At 50.7% G+C, this 5,156-nt stretch overlaps 1 protein-coding gene across 2 annotated transcripts in view; it reads right to left on the bottom strand.

Moving 5' to 3' along the window:
- The window catches only part of LOC113207299 (collagen alpha-1(I) chain), a 56,236-nt gene that overhangs the window by 28,191 nt on the left and 22,889 nt on the right, over positions 1–5,156 (bottom strand). The window contains exon 2 of one of the 2 annotated variants that reach the window (XM_052270238.1): positions 3,082–3,140. The exons of the other annotated variant lie outside the window; for it this stretch is intronic. The gene's annotated coding sequence lies outside the window, so the exon portion shown is untranslated. The remainder of the gene's footprint in view (positions 1–3,081; positions 3,141–5,156) is intronic. 2 annotated transcript variants of the gene reach the window in all.

The following is a 5,156-nucleotide window of genomic DNA, read 5'->3' as shown; positions in this document are numbered from 1 at the left end:
CCCCCCCCCTTTTAAGAAAACCATCAAATCTCCAAAGTTACATTACTAATTTTGAAAATATAGAAAAAAACTTGTTCATATTGATTCATAGTCCCATCTTATTGCAACGATACGGACACGGACAAAACCAATTTACCTCGTCATTTAGAAGCTTATTGAAATACAACCCAACACGAAACAAAAGGGCACACGGTCGCTGCCTTAAGGGAGGTACTACAAAAGCCTTCACAAGGGCATTAAAACTGAACTAACGGACAAGACTTATACAACTCTATTGTGCAGCACATAGCCAAAGGTAAACATATTTTCTACGAGAGCGCTGTTCCTCAGGGGGACAAACTTCACTGTAAAAACCTATCGTGAATCATAGAGAGCTACGAATCATGAAGAACTTACTCAAACGACTAAAAGCACAAAATGCCCCTTCAAAAACAAAACCTAAAACAACGACGACAGGGCGATCTATCAAGAAAAACTCTAATAAAGACAGTGACATTTTTTGAAGACTTTGAAAGTAATACGTGAAACCATACTTTGGAGTTTAGGGAAATTTCAACTAGCAATCGCGTACCCGTTGCAAGAACTTTTAAAAATAAAAACGTGCTAAAAAACAAACAGTGCTCTTCAAATCAAAGTATAACAGGATTACAGCTTCAACTGAAGAACGTAAGTCTTGTAGTTTCCACTGAGAAACTTTTCGGCGAGTGAAACTTTCACTTCGCAGTTCAAAAATAAGACGTTATAAAGTTTTAACTGCACAAAGTGTAGTTTGACAATTCAAACTGCAGAACTTTTCAGTTTCGCAGGGAGACTTTGAGTTTGCAGTTAAAACTGTCATCATCTTGTTATACAGTCGAATTTGCCGAGTGTTTAAACTTTGGCCCCCACAGCCATCTCATTTTTTTCCCTACGTTAAGCACGTTTCGTTTCCTTTTTTTTTCAGCGCCTCTGCTGCTGACCCTTCACACCGGAGAGCAGCAGCAACACGGTGTCGCAGCGCCATAATTGGACGTCGCGCCGTGCCGCGCAGGCCAAGGAGGCTGAGGTGGCCTTCGCAGAGGCAATGTGCTAATCGCACGCCCGACCGACCCGGCGCAAGGTGTCGACTCGACACGCCACCGGCTGGGAGAGCCGACGTTATATACGACATGTTTGACGAGCCAATTATTTATTTAATTCTTCCCGACGAGTAAACGGGCACATCATCATTGCATTCAATCAAAACGGCAAGAGAGTCGAGCATTGACTGTAATGAATTATGAATCACAAACGTGTGGTTCTCCAGAGGCTTCTTCATGGATTAATCGTAATACAGGTGATTTAACTATACTACCATTTCCTGGGCAACCATCATCACGCAAGGCGGATTTGAAGAATAACCACTAACAGGAGTGCATATTTATGGAGACCACCCCACCCCATGCTCTAGTCGAAGATTCGAGGGAAATGATACCGTCCCTTTTTTTATCCCTTCGCCTTTCCCTAATACGCCGCTGGCTCCCTATGTATTCCTCCAGACCACGTCGGCCCTCCCCCTTTACATCTACCCCCCCCCCCCGTCCCCCCAGCAGCAGCGGCGCTACACATCGCGTAGCAAATCGACTTGGTTCTTTTTATGGCACACGCAAGGAAAGCCCTCTCGCTGCCCCCCTCCCCCACCGTAGTCCCCCGCGTGCTAGCGCGCAAGTGCGTCTCTCTCTTTCATTTTTTTTATTACAACTTTCATTCCTTCTCTTGCGAGTGCCAGTCCAAATTTCTCATACCTGCCGCACTACCAAACACTATCCCCCCTCCTTTCTCTCCCTCTCCCTCAAACACACACACACACACAGACACACAGACAGAATACCGACCGGCATTCCCACCGTTGCGCGCAGAATGTCTCGTGTGTAGCGACCACAGCATTTGTGTTACCAAAGGTGCAACAGCGCGGGGTGAGTAGAGAGGACAGAGGACAGGGGGAGGGCATGGCGCTCAGAAATACAGTAAATAGCAGAGCAAGAGAAAGAGGAGGGGTAGGAGAAGAGATAGAAGGGACTGAAGAGAGATGGAGAGAAGGGGAGAGATCTGACCGTTTTGGACTCAACTGGAAGCAGAGAGGGGAGGGGGGGGATATTGATGATACGCGAGCGAATATAAGGGGAGGGGAATAGCTTGTATGTGAGCGCATTCCCTCGGCCGCCATCCGCATGCACTGTACTCATGAGCCCCCCCCCCCCCCCCCCCCCCCCCCCCCCCCCCCCCCCCCCCCTTCTCGCTCTCTCGCTCTCTCTCTCTCTCTCTCTCTCTCTCTCTCTCTTTCACCTTACATCCCCAAGAAGCCAGTTTTAACAGCACGACTGTAAGCTTACGAACAATTAGTTCGTAATACAACGCTTCAAAATCCTTCGGAAGCTGCGAACGTTTTGGTTTGCATTACGAACCTATAGTTCGTAAGCAATTTACAGCGCACTTCAAGGAGCGAAATGCAATAACAACTGTCTCGATAGTCTTGGAAAGTACTACAGTTGATCCGCTTTCCACGCTCAGCGTCAACCGGAGAAAACTCGCCCAGTTCATTCGAAGCAATTAGGAGAGGGAAACAGAAATCCCCCTCAAACCAGCAGTGACTGAGCGTCCCGGAAACAGAGGACATTCCTCTCGGACGAAGTGAGCGTTTTCGTCGAGAGCGGCCGCGTGCGAGTACATTCGCCAGAACACACACACGCGCGAGCACACCTGCCAGCGGGGGGTGAGGGGTAGCAAGCTCGAGCACGTACCCACACCCCGCCGGGCCACGCCACCTTCGACACGGGAATCCACTCTAAAACTTCCCGCCTACGTCGGTCCCGACACCATTACCGCCTAGCGAAACAAAAGCCCTCCTCCTGGGCCGCAAGAGGGTAAGGCGGGGAAGACGTCAAAACCCCAACCCCGTCCGTCGAAGAAGCCCCCAACAGCAAAGGGAAATAAAACGAAGTCGACAACGATGATACGGGTAGACGCGGAGACCAAAAGCCCGACGACGGCGAGGCCAGCGGGCCCTTCCTCCCGTCCCACTCATGCAAACCAAAAGCGATAACGAAAGCAGTTTGTACTTACAAGGCACCTATCAGCAGAAACGTAAGTTCCATAAGATCCACGGTCTCACAGGAACTCACCTGAAACAAGAAAAAGAAGCACGTCAGTTACAGTAACAGTAATAAGCACGTCAGTTACAGTTACAGCAATAAGCACGTCAGTTACAGTAACAGTAATAAGCACGTCAGTTACAGCGACAGAGCATTCGGCTCAGCGGCGGCCTCTCGGCTCCCGCCCCTCTCCACTGCCCTCGGGACATCGACCAAGGCTAAACGAAACAGCAGAGGCTGAAGGGGGGTCGTCCCCGTGAGCAAGCACTCACTCCACCGAGGAGAGCCCGGTCTTCTCGCGGTTTCACCATCAACATGTTTGGGCACTTCAAAGTTTAGGCACGAGTGGTTTAACCTGGCACTACTTTCACGCAACGTTAGTCCGACTGAGCATACGAGAAGGTGCCCTAAGAGCTTTGTCCACCACAAAACACGCGCCGAGCCCCCGCACTGGAAAAACAAGTGTGCATAATTTAAGCACCCACGTGTGCAAGTTATGATTTTAAACATTTCATGGTGTTGAACTCAAGTTGCACACTTGCGTGGTGTGCACATTTTAAACATTTTGCAAACGTTTAAATTCTGCACACTTGGGCACACACAAATCTATAGGGACCATATGATGTGAAGCTGCTATACTTTTCGGAAGTGTCGAAAGTTTAAACACCAATTGACGTTTAACCTAGTTATACACCACAATGTGTTGAGAAAATGCACAACACCAATTGACATGCAACATTTAACACTTGTTTTACCAGTGCGCTGCCGCCACAAGACGAGCACAACCCCCGCGCAGATGGCTCGACAAACGAAAGAGGAAGGGAAGGTCAGAACGCCAGCGGGTCAGGGAGACGGGAGCTCTGCCTGGCCGCCGCCCCGGGATGCCTCTCGGTCGCTATTTGGCCCCCGAGCCAAAGCCGCCGACGGGACGCAGTTTTATGACCGGGAATCTCTCGCATTCCAGCAGCAGTCGGTCGGCTGGACCGGCAGGGCAGGGCCTCGGGGCGGGAGGTAAAACAAGCGGGCCCGACCGCCCTTCCGCCGCAGACAGAGCTACCAAGCTGCCAGCTCCGCCTCGTCGCACCGGCAACTCGCCGGGCCCGCCAGCGCCGTTTGGTCGAGTCTTTTGGTCCATCATAAGGGTCACCCCATTCGGCAAACTACGGGACACGGGACCTTGGCGCCTGCGAGACTCGGGGTAGGCCACACCGCAGTACACGCGTGTTCTGCAGGCAAGATGTTGCCTACCCATCAGGCGCTATGGGAGCCTGCAGGGGGTGCACATGCCACCAGGTTGACAAAACAGCGAATGACTGTTAGAATGCTTTCAATAATGGATGAACTCCCAATATACGCGACTATGTGCTGCTTACGTGGCACTACCTGAATTGCAGCTTGTCTTGCGGGCCTGCGGCCAGGAGCGTGCCACGGGCGGTCCAAAACTGGGAATCGTCCCGGCTCCCTCTGTACGGACCGCCCGGGAACGGCCTGCCGTTGTGCCTACATTTAGTGAACCAACTTAACCGGCAAGCGCCTTACTTGCAAGAGCGACGATCAGACAATCAGCAGCCTAGATTAGACCGGTCGAGCCCTGCAAGGGTCGAACCATTTCTCAAAAGCGGTCCCCGTCACGCTCGTTCGTTAGAACCACGCGGTTCGTCCGATCGTTTCGGTTCCGCCGATCGGTCCGGCAGCACAAGAGGATATTTAAGTGGGTGAGAGGAATCGATGACGATGACAACGTCACGATTGACAAAAACTCGTGTGACGTGCACCGTTGAAAAAATCATAGCCAGTTATACTACGTATGCATACAGTCCTGACTGAATTAAATTTTAAACATTCGGGATTACATTTTACGGTCTCAATTGTATTTTGTAAAACACATGCGGGACTGTACTTGTTTTTTCGGCCTGGCCGTGGCCTGTGCCTGAAGCCTATTTAAACCTACACTGGAAATGCAAGTGTGTGAATGTCGCTCACCTGCAGGTGAGCGACATTCCATTCGTACACTTAAGGGGGTAAAGGTGTGAATTTTTCCTAGAA

The sequence above is a fragment of the Frankliniella occidentalis genome, unplaced genomic scaffold (assembly GCF_000697945.3).
Source record: "Frankliniella occidentalis isolate FOCC.00 unplaced genomic scaffold, Focc_3.1 Scaffold115, whole genome shotgun sequence".
NCBI lineage: Eukaryota > Metazoa > Arthropoda > Insecta > Thysanoptera > Thripidae > Frankliniella > Frankliniella occidentalis.
Note: the sequence above shows the minus strand (reverse complement) of the source record. Positions and strands in the feature narration are given on the sequence as shown.